We start from the raw sequence: 13,220 nt of genomic DNA, 5'->3' as shown, positions 1-13,220 counted from the left end.
TCACGCGGTGCCAGACTGTAGCGACGGTGCATGAAACTCGGGTTGGTTATGACACCCCTGGAACGAAAAGGCAATGCATGTAATGGAGGCACACTTCGTCCCCTGGAAAGATTAAACCCAAGCAACTCTTGACTCCTCGACTCCCCGAAAAGCCATGCGCACAGTGTTTTGGGACAGACAAGGCATTTTATTGACTGATTGTTTACGACGAGGTGAAATGATCAATAAGCATATTTATTGCGGGACTCTTAAGAAATTGCGCCGCGCAGTACAGAACAAGCGCAGAGAAGATCTCTCAAAGTGTGTGGTTTTCATTCACAACACCCGACCACACACTGCGAATGTGACGAAACAACTCCTCCAGAGCTTTGGCTGGGAAGCTTGTGGCCATCCTCCGTTCAGACCGACCTCGCTCGTGGTGATTTTCATCCCTTTCGGCATCCGAAGTCGTTCGTTGGTTGTAAACGCTTCATCAACGATGAAGAGACAGAAGAACAGTTTACCAGGTGCTTGACAACACAGGCGATAACATTCTATGACGAAGGAATACGTAAACTTATACCAAGGTATGAGAAATGCCTGTAAAATTACGGGGGCTACGTTGAAAAGTAGTTGTTGTGGATTGGCTTAAGAGCCAACCCGTATGAAAAGAGGAAGCCGAAAGGCACGCGTTTAAGCTCACGCAGGCTGGCGTGAGGTCTGGAACAGGACAAGGAAATCAGAACCCAGAAAAACGGACGCAGATGGTGGAATACTTAACTTTCATCCATCAATGTTGAACGTAGCTCTTGTCTGTACATTCTTCACAATATCAATAGCAACTGATAATGGCGCCTTGCTAGGTCGTAGCAAATGACGTAGCTGAAGGCTATGCTAACTATCGTCTCGGCAAATGAGAACGTATTTTGTCAGTCAACCATCGCTAGCAAAGTCGGTTGTACAACTGGGACGAGTGCTAGGAAGTGTCTCTAGACCTGCCGTGTGGCAGCGCTCGGTCTGCAATCACTGATAGTGGCGACACGCGGGTCCGACGTGTACTAACGGACCGCGGCCGGTTTAAAGGCTACCACATAGCAAGTGTGGTGTCTGGCGGTGACACCACAGTAGTGTACCTGTTACAGGTTTTTGTGAAATAAATTGCTTCCTTTATATGCGTTCGATTACTTTTTTAATTACCAAACGGAACTTACTTTCTGAATTAAGCTCGTGATTTCTACAGTCAACGACGAATATGATGTTCTCTATAAAAAGACGTTATTGTTGTTCGGCTCCTAGTATACAGTTTCCTGAAGACGCATTCGCGGGTCTGAGTCCCATCTCAGGTATGTTTCCGATTCATTATGGTCTGTAGCTCTTTGCTATCATTCCGATCAAAAGCTTTTGTAAAATACAAAAAATAAGTATGTTTCCTTTTTCTCACTTCCCGCAGTCCCCTCAACTGGTTCAATATAATTTTCCTTCCGTGAGTGGAAATTATTGCGGATATCCTTGTGGGAAATGCAGTTCACACATTGGGCTGTGATTTTCATAAATCCATATGTTTGTAAAATATTGTATTTAACATTTGAAAAGTTAGTAGAGAACAGACAAATGGAGGCTACACAGAGGTACGGCGAAAGCCTCTCGACGAGACGTGTACAGAATTTCAGGCCCGCCACACTTTGCAATCGACGTCCTCGAACTTTGCAGCTCGCGCCGGCCACCGCCCGCGTGACCTTTGTCGCCGTCTGCACGGGAGCCCGTCCCGTGTCGCTGCTCTGAGGTCAGCAGCCAAGTCGTGCTCACCGGAGACGTGTGCGTGACGCTCCGAGGTCAGCTGGGCCAACGACTTCGACATTACGGGAAACATACATGCGTTGTCGTCGTTTATTATCGGTTCGCGTACCCCTCCCTCCAAAGCATAGCGAAGGATTGCATCAGCCAGTGCAGGAGGGGTTTTCGACGTATCACAGCGTGATACCTGTGAAGATAATATAATAAAATAGGTGCTATCTTTCTCAGGGGTGGTACATAAATCCTGTTGGAATGAAACGTGCACTCCTTGCGCAAAAAAAAAAAAAAAAAAGGCTTGATTCGGATCCAATGCTCCTCCACCTCAGCTGTTGGTCGAGACTGAGTATTTGGGAGGAGGAGTAGCCCAGTCATTGTTTCACCATGTCGATTTATATTTTCTGCGGGTTACGCACATATACGTATCTTTAGCTTGGTACAATAGTATAATGTTTGAACATGGTTCCCTGTTATCAGTGCTTTTATGTTCCCAGATCAATCTCGTATTATTCCCCTACTCATTACGGGACACTAATCTCTATATTCCTTTCTTCCAGATACATCACAAAAGACACAAAGGATAGTTATCCTAAGCAATGAGAGCACTCTTTAACTCTAAAAAATTTTGTCCACAGACACTGGCGGCAGAAAGATGAAGTTTTAAATATGCATCTAAGACTCTGGCAAAAAAGGAAGCGTTATGATGGACCTAAATTAGTGCATACTTGTACGCTAACTATGTAAAGAAAAGAGCTAGTGATATACTTTGTTTCAGTTAGTACCGGAGTTATTTCAGTAGCTCATCCGGTGGAGAACCGCTCCTGAAGTGTAATGTAAATAAGCTATAAAAAAACAGTGTTTCATTAAAAATAGTTTTCGTTGTGTATGAAAAATAATGGTAATCAACTGAGGAGAATTTCTGGTGCTAATCATTGCCTTTCTGTTGTGGATTGCTCGACTTTATATTGGGGTATGACACAGGCATTGTTAAGACACTGGATCTATAAATGGAATATACGGGTTTCGAACTTCGTCCTTTCATCCAGATTTAAGTTTTGCTTGGTATCTATAAATCGATTTAGGCAGGTCCCAGGATGGTTCCTTTTAAAAGGACAAGACAAATTTCTTTCCCAATCCTTATCCAGTGCGAGCTTGTGCTTCGTCTCTAACGACCTCACTGTTGAAGGGTTGTTGTCATGCGGTTCTAGGCGCTACAGTCTGGAACCGCGCGGCCGCTACGGTCGCAGGTTCGAATCCTGCCTCGGGCATGGATGTGTGTGATGTCCTTAGGTTAGTTTGGTTTAAGTAGTTCTAAGTTCTAGGGGACTGATGACCTCAGATGTTGAGTCCCATAGTGCTCAGAGCGATTTGATTTGTTGAAGGGTTGTTGAAGCCTAATCTACTTTCCTTCCTTTGTTGAATTTGCCCTCTAGTAACTTTTCCGTTGTGTCAAATTCGTCCTCAAGACTGAATGCCACCTTTATATGCTAAATATCGCCAGGTAACACTCTTCGCTCGCAGCGGAAGTGCAAACACGACGGAGACATAACCGGTCTGTTTCTCGTTATGTTGTAATTAAAAGGGTCGGCGGAATTGAAGTGCTACCCCTCAGTTTAGTAATGATTAGACCACTTTATTTGAAGTGTTATCGAATGCACGACATGATAGTAACAACTAGTTCCACGTGTAACTATTGAATCCACGGTCTACTAAAGAAATTGTTGCCACCGTATCTGTGTTCCTGTCGTTGAGTTTAATCGAAAATGTAATCTGCAATTTTTCTAGCTACGCTCATGTGGGTTAGCAGTTTGTTCCTCTGACCCCTTCAATTGTGTATCTTCTCTTATACATACAGTACAACTGCGGTTTGGAGTGAAATTTCAGAGGTTGTGTAATTTTTTTCGCACTTCTTCCCCATTTCAGACATATTGGGTTGGTGCATAAATTCGTAGCGTTTTCCTTTTGCATGTTGGTATTCCGGTTGGTATGGGTTTATTTATCGATTTTCATTTTTAATTTGTAGTTGACTATTGCTATTTGAGTTTACATATTGTAACATTTGGAAACAATGAGTGAAGCTGCGGATGCTAGAAAATGAAGTGCCAAGCCAAGAAATGGTTCCGACATATTCTTCTGTTTGAGTTCAGTAGAGGGGCAACAGAAGCGGAGGACGCCAGATATAGTTGTGCCGTGTGTGGGGATAAAACCATTGGATGGAGTATGGCAAGAAAATTGGTTTTCTGGTTTTAAGGAGGATCGTTTTGACATTAGAAAGACCTCCCGGGATTGTTGAAAATCGTCTAAACGCATTAATCCACAATGATACACGTCGTTTTACTCGATTACTGGCAAATGTGATGCACTGTGATCATTCCACAATCTTGCGACACTTCCATGCAGTAGGGAAGCTTCAGTAATCTGCCAAATCGGTACCAAATGCTCTAACACTAAGCCAAAATCGCAAAAAACAGCAAGTGACCAAATGTGCCTCTCTGCTTGCTCGTCATCAATAGCCTCGCGAACAACAGCGACCATTCTTATCCTTTATCGCTACTGTGACGAGAAATGGTATCTTTATGCTAAAGTAAATGAAAATAAAGGAACGTTTGAGCCCAAACAAAGACCTGCGGGCATCCACGAAAAACAATGTTGTGCATTTAGTGGAACAGCGACGGTGTCGTGTACTACGTACGATCTTCTTCCCCGAATTGTAACCATCACTGATGACATTTATTTTCAACAACTGAGGTGTCTTGCAGATACAGTCCGAGAACAACGACCAGGAAGACTGCGCGAAGGGATGCTACTCCACGATAACGCTCGTCCTTATTCTGCTGGACTGACGAGAAATGGGTTGGGAAATGATTCCGCACCCATCTTATTCACCTGATTTTGTGTTCTCAGATTTTCACGTTTTCCACTCTATAGCGAATAATCTTCAAAGAACTTCCTTTCTAGATGAAAATGCACTTCCAACATGGCTCGACGAGTTCTTCGCCTCAAAACGACGTGATTTCCGCAGTCGGACTGAAGTCTCTGTTAAACGTGTCTGTTGTCGCTTACATAAAAACGCTACGAACTTATTCATCACTGTGTCGCTCACGCCAGCAGTGATGCAGCCGAACCATCACATGTGCTAAGCGGGTAGCATCTGCCCGTTTCGCAGGAGCGCAGTGAACTCTAAAACAGGAAAGCCGCAGCAATTTCTTCCCTCTAACATCGCATTCCTTAGGTAGCGGTTCCGTTCATCGTCTGCAGTGATGACACTAATCAACGTATAACTACAACAGAGTGGGAGGATGTAGGGGGGCAGGTGTATTAGAAAATCTAATTTTCAGCGGGAAACGAGGAAAGTGGAGAACGTTATTGGAAGCCGAATCTAACATGCTCAGTGTGACTTTCTGAAACTGGTTTATACTGAAACACTGACGAACATCACAGTATAGTAGGCCTCGCTGCATACGACTCTGTTCGTTGCACATGCTGGCGTACATGCTTGATAACTGTTCCCTTTGTCATTGCGGTTGTGGATGGCAGGTTACGCTTGGGGCCTGAAGATGACACTGTTTGGTTTAGAAACTGGTAGCATGTGTTAAAAAGAATAAAAAACGTTGGATTCCAATAAGCTGTTGGTATTATCATTATTGAAGTACGTTTGGTATTAGTCAGTACTTAACTTAGTGATCAGCTTTGTTAATGGTACATCTGAATTCATATTGGAAGCGTAGGCATAATGCCTTTTTGGGATGGAATAACTCTGTTAAGAAAAAACTACTCTCAACGCATTGATAAACCCTTGGAAGTCAACAGATAGTTTTATTTGACGAGCGAGTACCTTAGACATACGTTTCATGATTCTGCACCTAGACGTAGAAGGCAGTGCTTGCATGTCTTATAACTAACGGCAGTGAAATGCAACGTACGGCAGCTGCTTCTATGTGGCGTGCACAATTACGACATAGCTTCTCACTAACAACTCCTGCGCACTCCAGTTATTTCAGTTGGCATTTCCCCTAATGTTGCGGTAAGCAGCAGCAAAGGAACTGCCCAGACGTCACCCCAAGTCGTTTTGTAAGTGTCTACCCTGGAAGCTTTCACCTCAGCATGCGTGATGCCCCGCGCGTTATTTCGTCAACTGTGGTATTTCTCCACAAAACAATGCAAAGGAAATGACGTCATTACCTACCGTTTAGGTACGTAAGAATCGTTCGGCAATCAGTCTGCTCTGGAGCTCGCACCAGTGATGACGTAGCTGCGGGAAAGGAGCTACAGTGTGGAAGTAGCTGAAGTTCCATGTCCATAGAAATGATTCTTACTAACGCCGGTTGAGAATCATAGTAACGCTTTTTCGCCGTGTTCCACCCACATGTACGTGTTTATCCTGCTGTTCCCACATACGTGTTCGGCAGAGAGTGACGTGCAAGATGTTATAAAGTCAGTGACTGTCTAACGAGAAGAGATGCGTCACATCTTGTCTATAGGATGACAGTATCCGACAAATTACAATGGTATGCTTAAAAGAATGGTAACCGTGTTATTAATGCGGTATTATTTTACCACATGTGGCCAACGCAGTATACTCTGTCAGCGGAACTCTTGTCTATGCGATCTCAGAATACATTCGGAGTTTTGTATATTTCCTGGTTTCCTTCTGTCACAAACACAGTTTTGCCGGTTTTTGTCTTCGACTTAAGAAATTTATTTTGATTTCGTATTCCATGTTCCTCGACGTTTCTCGTGTGCGAGCGATCACATCCATTAAACTACTTGGAGTGATATGATATTGAAAAAGAATGAAAATGCAAGCCGTAGTGGTAACTGTTCTCGAATCAAGTGAAAAGTTCTTAGGTGTACGAATTGAGGAATGTACGAATTGAGGAATGTAGACTGTTGTTTACAATTATCGTAAGGTGATGTTTTCTACTATGTGGAACTTGGCTTTGGACACATTGTCATCCGCCAGACTCAACATAGTATCATTGTTATTACAAGCTCTACATATGAATAATTACACTAGTTCATCTGGGCTAGGATGGGTAAACGAAATTCTTCACGGTCTATTCAAAGGCTCCGTAATTTTTCACATGTAATGATTTAAGAAAACTTAAATTTGGCTTGTCTGACGGAGATTTGAACCCCCGCTATCCTAAATGCAATTCGAGTGCTTCAAACTTTGCACCGCCTCATACGACGATGTTTCATTTAAGAAAAGTTGGTTACGCGTGTGTGACAACGATATATGTACCAGTTGTATTCATCAGTTGTACATCCGTGTTAACTGCAAAAGTACTGAAACTTCGTGGCAGATTAAAACTGTCTGCCAGACCGAGACTCTACCACTTGCCCGCGAAAGGCAAAGGTCCCGAGTTCGAGTCTCAGTCCGGCACACAGTTTTAATCTGCCAGGGAGTTTCATATCAGCGCACACTCCGCTGCAGAGTGAAAAAATTCATTCTGTAAAAGTGCTGTTCGTTCTAACTGATGTTGAACAGATCAAATCCAATCAATGACTGAAGAACGGTGGGCAATAGTTGGACGATGTGCCATAGTAGATCGAAAACTTACGTAGCATCAGTGCTTCAGGGAAATCCGCAGGAAAGCAGTTGGACGTTTGCGTGCCCTGTGCCCGTTGATAAGCCTGGATCCCATGCTGCTTCCACAACTTGACTCTATCCTCTACATGACTGTAGTGTGTCAGCTGCTAGAGTATACTTCCGAAGGGTGGGGAGATACGATAAGAAATGAGAAGGTCCTCCACAAAATCGACGAGGACAGAAATATGTGGAAGATATCAAGAGAAGGGACAGGATGATAGGACAAGCGTTAAGATCTCGCAGAATAATTTCCATGATACAATAATTCTAGGGGAAACAGAGATCTGAATATTTCAGATAAACAATGGAAGACGTTGGGTGTAAATGCTACATCGAGATGAGGAGGTTGCTACGTGCCACGTAACTTTCTTTCGCGATACCTCGCCGAGATCATTAGAGTTCCTCTACATTGTAGCCAATGCCACCAGACCGTTCTCAAATTCTACACAAAAACGTGGCGGTACGAGGACAGATTACTCAGTGTTAAGCAGAAAAATTTACTGCAACGGCCGAACAAGACGGCCTGATCTACTCCTAAAACTATACCATTGCGACAGTAATTACAGGGTTATTGAGTCTCACTTGTGTTGTTTCAGAAGGTGACTGCGCGAAAACTACAAGACTAAAGGAAAATGACACAGGATAGTGCATGCCTCCAAGTTTTCGTTCGCAAAACGCGCCGTGCTGACGTTGCACGAGGAGGAGAAGGCGCATAGGAATACGTAGACAAACTGTGCGCTCTGTATTGTCGCATCGAATAACTTCTCCTCTGCAGATGAACAGATTTCCAAAGCCGACTGCTGTTGCGCTTTCTTTGGTAGGTGACAAATGTCCTTGTTGAGCACCTGTGATCTGGATAGAAACGTACAGAGATGCCCTGTCCAATGATGAGTATTTTAGTTCTCATGCAGTCGTCTTCTGAAACCTCGAAGGTACCGATGAATAACCGTTGTTTACTGGACAAAATGAACTGCAGATAAGGCAAGGGTGGCATCACAGTCATATTATAACCGAGAAACTGGGAGAGGACAACAGTAATAGCGTACACTCCAATAACCTTATAAAACTCGATCAAAAAGTTTCTATTCAATGGCCGTACAGTCCAAAATCGGTATGCCAATCAGGCAAAATCGCACTGAGCATTGAAACAACTATCTCACCGATACATCAGGTTGAAGATACCCGGTTGGTAAAACAACGTGTCCTGCTGCGTCAAGAACACCATAATGCCTGCTGCAGATCCTGCGTCCGACAGGAATCGTCCACCCTTCAAGAGATAGTCGCGTGGGGAGAGATCAGGACCACAGGGCGGGTGCTCGAGTGTCTCCCACTTGAGTCGAAGTAACTTCAGCGTACAACACGGTACGGGGATGAGCGTCATCATGAAACAGCAGCACCTCTCGTTGCGTACCATCCCACAACAGTGGCTTCGAAAGACATGTTGCCGCTTACACATTCTTCATTCTCCGATGGATGTCTACTTGTGTTTGTCCTTCGACAGCCAAGAAAAGAATAATAGCTCGTTGGTCCTGTTTCGGTGCATTTGATAAAAACGTCGTCATAACTAATGTTTCTGCACCTGTCACACGCACGTCACCAAGGCACGAACGCCACACTAATCGCTTGCCTTCATGTCGACCCTTATACACCCACCGAGCGAGGTGGCGCAGTGGTTAGCACACTGGACTCGCATTCGGGAGGACGACGGTTCAATCCCGCGTCCGGCCATCCTGATTTAGGTTTTCCGTGATTTCCCTAAATCGCTCCAGGCAAATGCCGGGATGGTTCCTCTGAAAGGGCACGGCCGACTTCCTTCCCTAATCCGATGAGACCGATGACCTCGCTGTTTGGTCTCTTTCCCCAAAACCAACCAACCAACCTTATACACCCGCATCGGAGTCATGCGTTGCATATACGTTGCAGCAACGACCTCAAACGAAAATTTTTTGATCGCCCCTTATACATGCGGAGCACTGGAATAGCTACACGTCTGCACGCCATTCCACACATAGCACCACAATTAAACACTGACCGCCACTGTTGTTTGACAATACTCCTGTCACATTTCTACAGCATTCACTCACACTTCTCCTAAATAAACCATTAATCGCTTTCATTATGATGCCGAATTACTACAAATAAAAATTTAATACTGTATTTCTTTTTTGAAACCATCTCGTCTCCGTTGCACACAGGATGACTCTCTTATTCTGGCACCAATATTTTTTGGCAAAGTTTCCTTGTTACCCTTAATGTCCACTTCTGTGCAACAAATCCTGTGAGATTTTTTCGCGAAGTTGATATTTCTATGCATTGCTCAAAATATTGGAGTAATTGCCACCTAAAACACATTTAATGATGTAGTTAATAAGATATTTATTGTGTGTATTTTGCTTCTACATCCCTGAATCCCATTCTTTGAGTCCTTTCGTACTGCTGTATGTGGCACACCATGGACTTACTCAACTTCCGTCACCTTTTCTGTCAGCACTGTCATTCTTCCCTCTTGCTCATCGCTAGTAAATATGCCGTTGCGACTGCTCACAAAGGCATTTTCCGTAATGACTTCCCATGCTTGCACTGCGAGGCCACAACTCAAACTGCTTTGAACTGTATCGTGACTGTTTCCATTCACGTGACCAATTTAATCGTCTCTAGGGCCGGGTATTTTGTCGTTTAAGAATGTGAAGTAATCCAGTACATGAGATGCTTACTTTCTTACTTTCCGGTTCCGGGCGAGACGTCTAAACTGTCTTCTACGATAGCTCTGTAGCTTTATTGGTAATGTCTTCCGCTGTGCAAACAAGCTCCATCCTTGGGCACACACGGAAATGTCTGATCGCCTATGTTTCTTCGTATTCACACTGGTCATCTTAACCATGTTCACTTTTCCTTTTATGACTACCGTCCTTAATCTATTCAGTGCTCTTCAACTACTATACTGCAGCTGATGCAGTATCCAATCATAAAGATAAGCGGTGGGTCTCACGTCGGCCTTTTAGCGGTACTGTGCTTTGGACACAGCTCTTCCTTGACTTGGTGATTATACATTAAGAACAGTGACCCGGTTTGCTATTTCTGCCTCTCTTTTTCACTGGATAGTGGCTGATATTTGCTGGTGCTATGGATGCAAGTGGGTAAATTTTATGGACACGTGTAGCACTCAGACATCCGGCGACAATCCTGACTGTCTCATGTAAAGCGACTTGGTTGGAGTAGTAAGACACCTCCCATATTCTCCGGCTGCAAAACAGAGTCTCATTGCTGACGATCGAAGAACTTCAGGCTGTGCTGCCCATGTAGGTCCAGTCAGTTTACGTATAACTTTGTTCCTTGCACATATTTTTTTCTTTTAGCTCATTGCCAACGGCTAACCCATCATCGGCAAATATCTGAGAAAGAATACACGAGATGACAGGAAATAAAATGGAGACATCACCTACAAATATAGTTTTGCAAACAAAACCAAAATAGTTGTAGAACAATATTCATAGGATAAGATGTCTACTGGTGTCCAGAGACCGTGTGAGGACAGTAACTTTGGACCTCTTAGTTTGACAAGTCCGGTAAATTTCTACGAACTAGCTGAATACTTTAGAGAGCGACGTGGTTGTTGTTAAGTTTTATTCAGGTAACGATTTTGCTTGAAGTTCCAAACAGATGCAACGCAAGTTTTTATTGTTGATAACGGATGTTACACAATTCTTGGAAATGGGTAAATGTGAGTATCGTCCAGTGGGGAAAACGTGATTGTTAAATAAAAGAGGGGGGAGGGGAGAGATCGCTCCCATGGTGCCAAATGAGGTCATGAAGTGTTTGCACCAGCAGTTAAGTCCGTTCATTACTGGATAAGTGAATATCGTGGTTGTACGAGGACTACAGATTATACACGTTCCACACGCGCGACTACCATTTATTGTGGACAAATGTTCGGTAAAATTCGTCGTACGGGTTGGGACGTTGTTTAGATGGTAGGCCTCTCATATAAGAAGGCATTGTGCATCTTGAATGAAATTCTACATACAAAACAGCTAGATATGGGCCTGGTGCCGCATTTATTCCCTCAAGATTAAAAGTGATAGAGAAAGACCATTTCAAAATCGCGTTGAAAGGTTCGAACATGATCGAAGGGACTTCTGACGTTGTTATCTGACCATACATGCACCATGGATTCGTTGTAACACTTAGGGTGGCAAAATTGGCATCAAAATAGTGGTGTGACGAAAGAGACATTCCGCTGAAAAAACCTAAAACCGTTCTATTGTAGCCGGCCGCAGTGGTCTAGCGGTTCTAGGCGCTCAGTCCGGAACCGCGCGACTGCTACGGTCGCAGGTTCGAATCCTGCCTCGGGCATGGCTGTGTGTGAGTCCTTAGGTTAGTTAGGTTTAAGTAGTTCTAAGTTCTAGCGGCCTGATGACCACAGATGTTAAGTCCCATAGTTCTCAGAGCCATTTGAACCATTTGTTCTATTGTATGTAAGCAAACGTTGGTATCTGTAACATATTTGAGGAATTTTATTATATGTACAACTGCTTCACTTGTTTTTATTTGTTATTCAACAATCGAGTTCGGACTGTACTGGACCATCTTCAGGTTGTATAAAACATGATCAGCTGAACATCATACAAACATATCCTTACAATATCGCCACTTTTGAGAAGTTTTGTACAGCATGAAGTAATCATATTGTAAAGGCAGATTTGTACGATGTTCGTCTGATCAGTTTACTCGTATGTAGCCTGGATATGGTCCAGCATAAACCTAAATGAGTTGCAAAACAAAAAAAGGAGAAGTGCAGCAGTTATACATACAATGAAATTCCTTTAAAATCATTTTGTCGGTCGGAAATGGTTTACAAGACAGAGTATTCCTACCGAAACTGGAACGAGGAGTCATGCACTACCCTTATTTCTTGAAAATACACTTATTTCAACGGCGTTATTCGTTATTTTATTACTTTCAGATCGCCTGTTGTACGCAGTGTCGACAGTCTACAGAACATTCGTATTAATTCAGTACCTGTATTAGAGAAAAATATGTAATAATGTATGTAAGATTCCGGTTTGGGTCCTACCGGACAACGCGCTGTGCAAGGGTCATTTTCGTAGTTTTGTTTTGGCTTTTCTTTAATCCTTTATTACTTTCATTCAAAACGAGCTCTTTTCCGTTGATGAACACACGTTGTTCCAGGCTTTGTGAGCTTTTCTGTGACGCCAGCTGTCCAGTCGTGAATTTTCTTTCTAAATTGTGTTACAGGTCTTCTGTTAGTCCATCGATCTTACCTATTTTCCTATTTTAGCTGAAACCTGTAACCCGGAGATGATAAACTGAAGGCGAACTATCTAGATTATCATATGAGATTTTCACTCTGCAGCGGAGCGTGCGCTGATATGATAGTTCTGCAAGGTTCGCAGGAGAGCTTCTGTGAAGTTTGGAAGGTAGGAGACGAGGTACTGGCAGAAGTAAAGCTGTGAGGACGGGGCGTGAGTCGTGCTTGGGTAGCTCAGTGGTAGAGCACTTGCCCGCGAAAGGCAAAGGTCCCGAGTTCGAGTCTCGGTCCGGCACACAGTTTTAATCTGGCAGGAAGTATCTAGGTTATTCTTACATTCATCGTACTTGGAAATTTCTCCAGCGGTTTAGTGTTTAAAACATTTCTGTAGTTTGAATAACAACGCAATTGCGACGGTCCATCCGGTATTGAAGTTCCCGCTTCAGCACTGCGAGTTGTCTACAGTATCCGGAACCGTGAAATCCCGAGGATCCCAGCGGGCTGAAGCATTGTTTGCTCGGCTTCTTAATTCGGCAATAATGTTCGGGGATTTCCGCCAGATGTCAGGCCGGCCGCTGGAAACGGAAA

Source organism: Schistocerca nitens, chromosome 2, assembly GCF_023898315.1.
Source record: "Schistocerca nitens isolate TAMUIC-IGC-003100 chromosome 2, iqSchNite1.1, whole genome shotgun sequence".
Lineage (NCBI taxonomy): Eukaryota > Metazoa > Arthropoda > Insecta > Orthoptera > Acrididae > Schistocerca > Schistocerca nitens.
This window is presented reverse-complemented; position numbering follows the sequence as displayed.